The 12,715-nt window shown below is 42.9% G+C and overlaps 1 protein-coding gene across 2 annotated transcripts in view; it reads right to left on the bottom strand.

Annotated features, from left to right (window-relative positions):
* The window catches only part of ERCC6L2 (ERCC excision repair 6 like 2), a 289,432-nt gene that overhangs the window by 168,630 nt on the left and 108,087 nt on the right, over positions 1-12,715 (bottom strand). The window lies entirely within an intron of this gene.

Here is a 12,715-nt window from a genome sequence, read left to right as displayed (position 1 = left end):
TAAAGTCTATTCAGTCTATGGCTTGCTTATTGGATATTTTTCATGGGTAAATGGAAAAAAAAGACAACTTTACTTACGGTAACGTCTTTTCCAGTAGTCAGAAGGACAGCACCCCTGGATGAGACTTGTCTCCCTCCAAACTGTGGACAGGAACTGCAAAAGAAGATTTGCATAACAAATTGGCAGCCATATATAAGCTACAAGCTTACCCTCAGTACTTCAGTTAATACAAAAGATGACACGGACCAGTATAAATGCCTACTTACATAATTATTATTCCACCCAAAGATAGGGCGGGTTGCAGGGGTGCTGTCCTTCTGACTACTGGAAAAGACGTTACCGTAAGTAAAGTTGTCTTTCCCAGAACGTCATTGGACAGCACCCCTGGATGAGACGATGTACCAGATATGAGATTTAGGGCGGGACCACTGCCTGTAGCACTTTTCTTCCAAATGATAAGTCTGCTGCGGCTGAGATGTTTAGGCGATAATGCCTCACAAAGGTATTGTGACTTGACCAGGTAGCAGCTCTGCAGATCTGTTCTATTGATGCCCCTGACCTCTCTGCCCAGGAAGTTGATATTCCTCTTGTAGAATGAGCTCTAATTGAAGACCCTAACTGCTTCCCTTGAGCTTGATATGCCAATGCAATAGCCTGTCTGATCCATCGTGCTAGAGTGGTTTTGGACGCCTTGTTGCCTCTTTGTTTCCCAGCAAATAGAATGAACATTGCGTCAGTCTTTCTCCATGGACCTGTTCTCTCCATATATTGTATAAGACATCTCCTTACGTCCAGGCAATGAAGTTTCTTTTCTTTGTCATTGTTAGGATTCTCACAAAAGGAAGGAAGGAAGATTTCTTGATTCCTGTGAAATGAGGAAACAACCTTAGGTAGAAACGCTGCATCCGTTCGTAACGTAATTCTATCTTCCGAGATTATGCAGTACGGCTCTCTAATAGATAATGATTGCAATTCACCCATTCTCCTAGCTGAAGTAATGGCTAGTAAGAAAATGGTTTTCAGAGTAAGAAATTTATCCGAAATTTGTGATAATGGTTAAAATGGATCCTCGCATATTCCCTGTAAGACAGTATTTAAATCCCATGAGGGTATTTTGGACCTGATTGGTGGTTTCAGTCTCTTTAAAGCTTGGAAGAATCTTAAAATTAGATTTTCTTCTGCCAGCCGTCTTTCTAAAAATACGCTTAGAGCAGATACTTGTACCTTCAGAGTGCTTATACTAAGCCCCTTCTTGTATCCACACTGAAGAAATTCCAATACGGATTTAAGTGAAGTATTGTCACAAGATCTTTCCGAACACCATTCGTTAAACACTCTCCAGGCCTTTTGGTATATTACCCGAGTCACCTTCTTCCTACTCTGTATCAAAGTTTCTGATAGATCATCTGAAAAGCCTTTGGACTTCAGGATGCCCCACTCAGCTTCCAGGCTGAAAGGTGAAGGTTGTTTAAACTCGGATGCCACACTGGACCCTGGGACAGCAAGTGAGGTATGGGAGGAAAGACTATCGGATCTGTAACTGCTAGTGTTTTTAATAACGTGAACCATGGTCTTTTCGGCCATAGTGGAGCTATCAGGATTACTCGAGCTTTGTCTTGAATAATCTTCTTTATTACTCGTGGTAACAATGGAATTGGAGGAAATGCATACATCAGTAACTCTCCCCAATTGATCGAGAAGGTGTCTACTTTCCAAGGTAGGTCCTCCGGAAACAGGGCACAGAATTGCTGACATTTCGCATTCGCTCTTCTTGCAAACAGGTCTACTTCTGGGTAACCCCATTGTAACGTCACCTGCTGAAAAACTTCCAGATCTAGTGACCACTCGTTCGAGTCCAACTTCCTCCTGCTGAGGTAGTCCGCCAAGTGGTTTGAGGTTCCTTTTAGGTGTATCGCTGTTAATGATAACAGATTTCTTTCCGACCAGAATAGGATCTTTGACGTCTTTTCCCATAAGGATTGACTCCTCGTGCCCCCTTGCCTGTTTAGGAAAGCTACAACGCTCCTGTTGTCTGTTCTTATCTTGACATGAGAATTTTCTATTAGGGGCCCGAAATGTAGTAAGGCTTGCCATACCGCTTGTAACTCTCTGTTGTTCGATGACTGAGACCTTATTATCATACTCCATGAGCCTTGAGCCGGCAGAGAATTGAAGTGGGCTCCCCAACCCCACAGGCTGGCATCCGTTGTGATTGTATTCTGTTGTGGATAATTCCACAGATGACCTGGAGATAGATGATTCAGCTGTAGCCACCAGATAAGGGAAGCCTTTACACTTTGTGGAATGATGATCTTCCTGTCTAGACTCATTAGCGACCTGTTCCAAGATTTCAAAATCCATATTTGTAAAAATCTCGCATGGAACTGTCCCCACTGGATTGCCGGAAAGGCAGAGGTTAGAAGGCCTAGAAGAGCCATGGCTTTTCTTAGCGATATGCTTCTTAATTTCTGAAATGAGAAAATATTATTAAAAATAGCAATGATCTTCCTATCAGGTAACAACAGTTTCTCTTCTCTGGTAGAAATATTGAAGCCCAAAAATTCTAGACATTGGGAAGGGATCAAAGCAGACTTTTCCCAATTAATTAACCAACCTAATTCCTGGAGAACGCCCAAAGTTATAAAAAGCTGATCATTAACTGATTTTTCAGAAGAACCCCATAATAAAAAATCATCAAGGTATCCGACAATATTAACATGTCTTAGCCTGAGAAGAGCTAAAACTTCAGACATAACCTTAGTAAATAGCCATGGGGCTGACGATAGACCGAAAGGCAAGGCATTAAATTGAAAATGTCTTACCTCTCCTTCCATCCAGATGGCAAACCTCAGGTATTGTTGGCAGGATAAATGGATTGGTAGATGTAGATACGCATCCTTCAGGTCTAGGGATGCCAAAAAATCGTCCTTCTGTAAAAGATGAACTACAGATCGGATATTGTCCATCCTGAATTTTCTGTATCTGACTATTAAATTCAATTTCTTTAGGTTTAGAATCAGTCGATAGGCTCCTTGAGGCTTTTTTACCAGGAAGATTGGGGAGTAGAATCCCTGTTCTTTTTGACATGCTGGGACCTGTCGAATTACTCCTTTCTGAAGAAGAGACTTTACTTCTGACTGGAGGGCTATTAATAAGGCTGGGTCTTTTGGACAAGGTGTTAAGACAAAGTTTTGAGGGGGAAGATGTTCGAACTCTATTCTGTAACCCTCCAATATTATGTTTAGTAACCATTGATTGGTGAATAGTTGTTGCCATATTTCGTAAAAGTTGGTGATTCTCCCCCCCCACTGGAATGATGGCGTCATTGTTTATTTGTCTTTTTAGTATTAGCAAAGGTATTGCGGGGTCCTTGTTGTTTGTAAGGGGCCCATCTTCTACCCTTGGAGGATTTACTATCTGTTTCATTTTTAGCGGGGGCCCGAAATGGCCGTTTATTTTGAAAAGGGCGCTTTCTTGGGAAATTTTTCTTATTATCTGCCGTACGATCAAGTGTATCGTCCAGCTTAGACCCAAACAGCAGATTTCCCTCACAGGGGATACCACAAAGTTTAGATTTTGATGCGTTCTCCCCATTCCATGTCTTAACCCATACTCCTCTTCTGGCTGAATTGACTAGTGCGGTGGTACGGGCTGTTAATTTAACCGTATCGTCTGCTGCATCAACCATAAAATCTGAGGCATTGGTAATTTTAGGAAAGTCGTTAAGGATCTCCTCCCTAGAAACCCCATTAGCTATTTTATACTGCAAGTCTGCCAACCAAGTCTTCAGAGATCGACTAACTGCCGTCGATGCTACAGCCGGCTTGAAGGTTAATGAAGCAGACTCCCATGCCCTTCGTAAAACATTATCCATTTTTTTGTCTATTGGGTCCCTTAGGTTTCCGAAATCCTCAAACATAAGGTCTGATTTTCTTGAAACCCTGGAAAAGGAAGGGTCTAGCTTAGGCGGAGGGCCCCAACAGGCCTGGTCATCTGGAGCAAAAGGATAACGCTTAGATAAAGATTTTGGCCAAAAGGCCCTTTTCTCAGGATTTTGCCACTCTTTCCTAATCATAGTTTTAAGAGTGGAATGGACCGGAATGAACCTAGATTGGGGGTCCGCCAGACCCTCATACATCTGGTCCAGGGGTGACAAGGGCTTTTGTTCTGATTTAATACCCATAGTCTCATGCATGGATGTTAAAAGATCCTTCATTGATTCTGTGGAAAAAGCAAACTTTTGTGGTTTTTCAGCTTTATCCATTTCCTCCCCCTCAGATATTTCATCTAGTGCAGAAATTTCTCCATCAGAAAATTGAGAACCTTCTACCTCACTCTGTCTGCTTTCCCTAGCCTGCACAGGAGTACGAGATAAAGGAATAACTGGAGCCTCATTGCTAGGACCAGGCATCTCAGCAGGGCTGGGAGGTACAGTCTGAGCAGAAATGGCAGAATCCTTAATTTCTTTGATGGCGGAAGACATTTCTGACCGCATCCATCCCATCAGATCCTTAAAGATTACTGGGGATTCATCCTTAACTAGTTTGCTTGTACAATCTTGGCATAGCTTCTTTGAGGAAGAAGAAGACAAACGAGAGGAGCAAATGGCACATTTCTTCCCAGATTTACTAGACTGTGTAGAAGATTTATCAGGCTTTTCAGGCTTTTCATGTTTTGCTGGCTAAAAAACATAATAATAAGCCAAGCATTAGCACCCTCTCTAGTATATAATAAACACACATATATATATAATATATATAAAGAGGTTGGCGCTCAGGATACTCATACCCCTCAATGGGTTTGGGTTAATAAATACATATATGATACAACAGTTAAAATGTAATCCCTCTGTAGTCCATATATCAAATGTAAGTTACAATGTCCAAGTGCTTAGGCCCTAAAATTAAAAGCACATTTATGGCTGGGATAACTCCTCTTCCTGATGTCACAGGTAGTACACTCCTGGCTAATATTTCAACGGCACACCTCCACCAACACCCTTTGTGGTCCACTCACCGCTATCCTAGACCAACCAATGGTCTATATACGCCTTGGGACCATTACCGGGTCGTCCCCCACCTCTGCGACCAGTTAATTCCACTGATGACACCAGATAATTCTTCAGAAGGAGTCACCCTTCATATTCATCCTCATAAGAAAAACTCCATATAGTGTAATACTGCTTAAAAAAATTTATTTATAAAAACGCAATTGCACTCACATGTATCCTCTTTAAAATAGCGCGTAGAGTGTTGTTTGAGCGGGCTCTCCCCCGCATAGGTGGCCAGGCTGGCAGGCTCGTCTAAACGTATTCCCCCGTCTTCCGCCGCGCGTACGGAGATCAGGAACGCCACACGTGTCCTCCTCGCCGCCGCTCACCCACACGCTGCACTTCCGCCTTCACGTCAGACTCCGCCCTATCGATTTCGTCACACAGTGACTCATCAGGGGCATGGAGTCTGACGCGTATGGCGGACATTTTTATGCCTGGCGCGCCCTCCGCGCAAACTCAGTGCCCCTCTGTGCAGCCTGCAAGTCTGCCGCCATCTAGGGTACAGTTTCATAATAACATCTTCCATAAAGATAAAAATTCTTTCCATTGCTTCTAATACCTAACACTTGTGTATATGATAAAACTACTTACAGAAACATTTATATATATTTGATTCCCACCCCTACAATACAAATCCCTCATCATCACATTATTCCTTGCCATGTGTGCCATACAGTCCCGCTAGTCGCACCCTCATGTATAAATTACACTCTCCCATATGGATACACCTCCCTTCCATCCTTCCTACACCCCCCCTCCTCTCACTACTGTGCCTAAGCGGGGCTGCATGCTCCACATTTACACAAACACCACATGTTGACCATTACATCCTAGTTCCAATTCCATCCACCTATTACCAAATGTATGACCCCATTAAAACCCAAATATACCACCCTTACTACCCAAACATTATGTATAGCCTAACAGGATGAATAAGTTTTACTCTCCTCCACCCCCCATAGAATGAACTCAGTAGCACCTGCCCGCTATTTCGGTTATGGAGCGCATGCGCACACATCACACTCCTATTCCCCCAAAAAACAGACTAGGTCGATGTCTATATTTAGACCATCTGGTCTGAGTGTACCCATCCGGTGGATCCACTTGGTTTCCTCTTGTGAAACCTTTTTGATTTTATTGCACCCCCTCCAATTTGGGATGATCTTTTGCAGACCACAGAAGGACAACTCCTTGGGGTTACAATTATGATGACTCCCAAAATGTGCTGAGACTCCATGGTTGGGGTACCCCTTAGTGATATTTCGTACATGCTCCCCCATCCTCTCCTTGAGGGTACGTGTTGTCCTACCAATATACTGCCATCCACATTTGCACCAGGCAAGGTATACTACAAACTTGTCATTGCAGGTAATGAACTCCTGAATTTTAAAATTCTTACCATTGCTGAAGGACACCACCCTATCTGTTCGGACACCATTTGCTTCCCTGCAGGCCTTACAGCCTCTGCATGGGAAGAAACCAGCTGTTTGCCACCCCTGCATACGCGGAGTTTTCTTAGGCTCCACACAGCTTGGTGCCAAAATTTGTTTCAAGTTTTGGGCCTTCCTATAGATAAATTTAGGTTGGGCTGGGATAATACTTCTAAGTGTCAAATCTGTCTCCAGGATTCCCCAATGTTGTCTAATGATATTTTGAAGTTTCTTATATTGGGTATTAAATCCTGTAATGAAGGCTAGTTCATACTCACCCTTTTCCCGTTCTTCTCCTCTGTCCTCCAACATTGTTCGTCTATCCATATTTCCAACCCTTTGTATTTCCTCATCAAGCTCTCTTCCCTTATATCCCTTTTCCATAAATCTATTTTTTAAAATACCAGCCTGTCTGTAATAATCCTGTATATCTGAACAATTTTGTTTCATCCTCAAGAACTGCCCCCTTGGGATACCCTTAATCCATGCTGGATGGTGACAACTCTCCGTGGATATATACCCATTTCTATCTGTGTCTTTGAAATAGCTCTTAGTGCCCATAATATCCCCCCTCCTCACTATTTCTAGGTCCAAAAACTGGATACTATCCTTACTGGATTGCATAGTGAGGGAAATACCCACATCATTGTCATTTAGGCTATCCATATACAGTTCCAGATGCTCCTTCCCACCTCCCCACACAAAAAACAAGTCATCAATGAATCTGCGCCACATTCTCACTGGTCCCCCCCTCTCAAGTATCTCCTGTTCCCATTTTCCCATGAATAAATTTGCGAGACTAGGAGCATAGCTCGCCCCCATGGCGCATCCCTTAGTTTGATTATAGTACTTTCCGTCATGCCAGAAATAGTTTTTTTCTAGGGCAAATTTAAGCAACCTGAGTATGTATATCCTTTGTTCATCTTTAATTTTTGCCTCCTTCTTAAAATAGAAGTCTACTGCTTCCAACCCCAGTTCATGTTTTATATTTGTATATAACGATGAAACGTCCATCGTAACCATTATTTCTTCCGCATTTATTTCCCCCCCTTCCATAATCTGAAGCATATGTTTTGTATCTTTGAGAATATTGGGTAAGTTTGCTACCATAGGTTTAAGGAACTCATCCAAATATTGCCCCAACCGGTGGGTCACTGACCCTATCCCACTCACTATGGGGCGCCCTGGGGGTTCAGCTTTGTTCTTGTGCATTTTGGGGACTTGATATATGATGGGTATCCTTGGAACATCTGGAACAATGTATTTGAACTCCTCATCAGTGATCAAACCCCTATCCATCCCCTCCCTAAGTATCTCCCTCAATTCAGCCATATACTTGCCTGTTGGATCTCCATTCAATGGAGTGTAAGCTTCTCTATCACCCACCAGTCTGTCCAGTTCAACTTTATATTGGGCCTTACTCAGAACTACTACCCCTCCCCCCTTATCTGCCGGTCTCACCACCAGACCTTTATCCTCTAACATCTCTCTAGCTAATTCCCTAACCCGTCCATTTTTTTGTTCGGGAATTTTATTCATGTCCTTAATAACCATGTTCTTAAACACCTCAATAGCATTGTAATTTTTATCTTGTGGATTAAAAGTAGATTTTGTGCGTAAACTTGTGTGCATGTAACCATCCTGATCCCTTTTCTTAGTATCTCGTATGGGACGACCCGCAAAATACTTCTTTAAGTGAAGTTTCCGTGCAAATTTATTTATATCAATATAGGTAGTGAATTTATCCATACCTTGCCTGGGTGCATGTTTCAAGCCTTTATCCAATAGTGTCAACTCCCTAACATTCAAGGTGGTGCCACTAATATTGAATACTCCTTCCCCTATTATTGTCTCATCCTTTTTGCTCCCCTTCCCACCCCTTGTGCCTCGTCTTGCTCTCTTTTTCCATATTGGTTCTGATATGGTGCATATCCTGCTCCCTCCTGTCTCCATTCCCTCTCCCCATATCTCGGGGCAATCTCTAAAAAAGGCTCCAATTGTTTGTGTTGTCTGATAGGGTCATATCGATTGTGAGTTGGTACCGAGTACTGTCCGTAAGAATCATTTCTGTAACCCCTCCCCTGCCCTCTATCGGGTGCCCCATATGGGCTTCTGGCTACCCCCCTATTAGCTCCCCATCCTCTATTCCCATTAACCCACCCACCTCTCCCCTCACCCCCATGGTGGCCGTATGTTATTCCTTGCTCGTGATTAGGTACATACACTGGTTTTTGGACCGGTCTCTGTTCCACCCCCTGATCCTCCACCTGTGTTCTTTGATTTTGCTGCTTGCTAGCTTCTATTTTAGCTGCTATTTCTGCTGCCTTAATTTCCTCCTTCTTTTTTACCTGCCATCTATATACTTCCTTTTTCCTTGTAGCATCCGCGTCTCGCTGGAACTTTTTCTGTTTTTCTACTCGAATCTCTTTCTCATTTTTTTCTAGAATCTCACCAAGTCTTTTGGATCGGCTTTTGTATTCTTCTGAACTATTTAGGGGAGTCATCTTGGTTTTAATATTCTCTATTTCACCTCCCAGCCTTTCCAATCTCTTATTCTTCCTTTTAATCAGCAACTTGACTAGGCCCTGACCGCACTTGTCAAAAAAATCCTCCCATTCTTTATCATTTTCCTCATCATCCTCCCCATCATTAGCTGCTAAATCCCATCTTAGTCTTTTAGGTATAATACCCTCTTTATCATATTTGGTCAGTGCGGCCAGGTCCCACCAAGTGCCTTGTTCCTTTATCATTACATTTTGAAGTTTCCTAAACTCCTGTTCCATACTCCCACCTATCTCCCCACTATCTACAAATATTTCATCAAGATTAACAATTCTGCGAGCTCTTAGTTCAAAAGCATCCATTTTCAGAAAAAATGCCCTACAAGATCCTACAAATAAAACACAAATCAATTCCCAATCACAGTGGACTACTAGCAGACCTCGTTTTAAATAGCCCCACACAGAATTAAGCCCACAACCTTGGAGCTATTCCTAGTGTGGTATTAGGACGGCTAGTTCGCTCCTCTTAAAAAATGTATATATATATCCACAAGAGGTAAGCGCTCACAGCTGATTCAGGAAAAAAATAACTTTGGCAGCACTCCCGTTCGCCTCCTCTTAAACAATGATAATATATATAAAGAGGTTGGCGCTCAGGATACTCATACCCCTCAATGGGTTTGGGTTAATAAATACATATATGATACAACAGTTAAAATGTAATCCCTCTGTAGTCCATATATCAAATGTAAGTTACAATGTCCAAGTGCTTAGGCCCTAAAATTAAAAGCACATTTATGGCTGGGATAACTCCTCTTCCTGATGTCACAGGTAGTACACTCCTGGCTAATATTTCAACGGCAGACCTCCACCAACACCCTTTGTGGTCCACTCACCGCTATCCTAGACCAACCAATGGTCTATATACGCCTTGGGACCATTACCGGGTCGTCCCCCACCTCTGCGACCAGTTAATTCCACTGATGACACCAGATAATTCTTCAGAAGGAGTCACCCTTCATATTCATCCTCATAAGAAAAACTCCATATAGTGTAATACTGCTTAAAAAAATTTATTTATAAAAACGCAATTGCACTCACATGTATCCTCTTTAAAATAGCGCGTAGAGTGTTGTTTGAGCGGGCTCTCCCCCGCATAGGTGGCCAGGCTGGCAGGCTCGTCTAAACGTATTCCCCCGTCTTCCGCCGCGCGTACGGAGATCAGGAACGCCACACGTGTCCTCCTCGCCGCCGCTCACCCACACGCTGCACTTCCGCCTTCACGTCAGACTCCGCCCTATCGATTTCGTCACACAGTGACTCATCAGGGGCATGGAGTCTGACGCGTATGGCGGACATTTTTATGCCTGGCGCGCCCTCCGCGCAAACTCAGTGCCCCTCTGTGCAGCCTGCAAGTCTGCCGCCATCTAGGGTACAGTTTCATAATAACATCTTCCATAAAGATAACAATTCTTTCCATTGCTTCTAATACCTAACACTTGTGTATATGATAAAACTACTTACAGAAACATTTATATATATTTGATTCCCACCCCTACAATACAAATCCCTCATCATCACATTATTCCTTGCCATGTGTGCCATACAGTCCCGCTAGTCGCACCCTCATGTATAAATTACACTCTCCCATATGGATACACCTCCCTTCCATCCTTCCTACACCCCCCCTCCTCTCACTACTGTGCCTAAGCGGGGCTGCATGCTCCACATTTACACAAACACCACATGTTGACCATTACATCCTAGTTCCAATTCCATCCACCTATTACCAAATGTATGACCCCATTAAAACCCAAATATACCACCCTTACTACCCAAACATTATGTATAGCCTAACAGGATGAATAAGTTTTACTCTCCTCCACCCCCCATAGAATGAACTCAGTAGCACCTGCCCGCTATTTCGGTTATGGAGCGCATGCGCACACATCACACTCCTATTCCCCCAAAAAACAGACTAGGTCGATGTCTATATTTAGACCATCTGGTCTGAGTGTACCCATCCGGTGGATCCACTTGGTTTCCTCTTGTGAAACCTTTTTGATTTTATTGCACCCCCTCCAATTTGGGATGATCTTTTGCAGACCACAGAAGGACAACTCCTTGGGGTTACAATTATGATGACTCCCAAAATGTGCTGAGACTCCATGGTTGGGGTACCCCTTAGTGATATTTCGTACATGCTCCCCCATCCTCTCCTTGAGGGTACGTGTTGTCCTACCAATATACTGCCATCCACATTTGCACCAGGCAAAGTATACTACAAACTTGTCATTGCAGGTAATGAACTCCTGAATTTTAAAATTCTTACCATTGCTGAAGGACACCACCCTATCTGTTCGGACACCATTTGCTTCCCTGCAGGCCTTACAGCCTCTGCATGGGAAGAAACCAGCTGTTTGCCACCCCTGCATACGCGGAGTTTTCTTAGGCTCCACACAGCTTGGTGCCAAAATTTGTTTCAAGTTTTGGGCCTTCCTATAGATAAATTTAGGTTGGGCTGGGATAATACTTCTAAGTGTCAAATCTGTCTCCAGGATTCCCCAATGTTGTCTAATGATATTTTGAAGTTTCTTATATTGGGTATTAAATCCTGTAATGAAGGCTAGTTCATACTCACCCTTTTCCCGTTCTTCTCCTCTGTCCTCCAACATTGTTCGTCTATCCATATTTCCAACCCTTTGTATTTCCTCATCAAGCTCTCTTCCCTTATATCCCTTTTCCATAAATCTATTTTTTAATTTTTAAATATACAAATATAAAACATGAACTGGGGTTGGAAGCAGTAGACTTCTATTTTAAGAAGGAGGCAAAAATTAAAGATGAACAAAGGATATACATACTCAGGTTGCTTAAATTTGCCCTAGAAAAAAACTATTTCTGGCATGACGGAAAGTACTATAATCAAACTAAGGGATGCGCCATGGGGGCGAGCTATGCTCCTAGTCTCGCAAATTTATTCATGGGAAAATGGGAACAGGAGATACTTGAGAGGGGGGGACCAGTGAGAATGTGGCGCAGATTCATTGATGACTTGTTTTTTGTGTGGGGAGGTGGGAAGGAGCATCTGGAACTGTATATGGATAGCCTAAATGACAATGATGTGGGTATTTCCCTCACTATGCAATCCAGTAAGGATAGTATCCAGTTTTTGGACCTAGAAATAGTGAGGAGGGGGGATATTATGGGCACTAAGAGCTATTTCAAAGACACAGATAGAAATGGGTATATATCCACGGAGAGTTGTCACCATCCAGCATGGATTAAGGGTATCCCAAGGGGGCAGTTCTTGAGGATGAAACGAAATTGTTCAGATATACAGGATTATTACAGACAGGCTGGTATTTTAAAAAATAGATTTATGGAAAAGGGATATAAGGGAAGAGAGCTTGATGAGGAAATACAAAGGGTTGGAAATATGGATAGACGAACAATGTTGGAGGACAGAGGAGAAGAACGGGAAAAGGGTGAGTATGAACTAGCCTTCATTACAGGATTTAATACCCAATATAAGAAACTTCAAAATATCATTAGACAACATTGGGGAATCCTGGAGACAGATTTGACACTTAGAAGTATTATCCCAGCCCAACCTAAATTTATCTATAGGAAGGCCCAAAACTTGAAACAAATTTTGGCACCAAGCTGTGTGGAGCCTAAGAAAACTCCGCGTATGCAGGGGTGGCAAACAGCTGGTTTCTTCCCATGCA

The sequence above is a fragment of the Hyperolius riggenbachi genome, chromosome 1 (assembly GCF_040937935.1).
Source record: "Hyperolius riggenbachi isolate aHypRig1 chromosome 1, aHypRig1.pri, whole genome shotgun sequence".
NCBI lineage: Eukaryota > Metazoa > Chordata > Amphibia > Anura > Hyperoliidae > Hyperolius > Hyperolius riggenbachi.
This window is presented reverse-complemented; position numbering and strand designations above follow the sequence as displayed.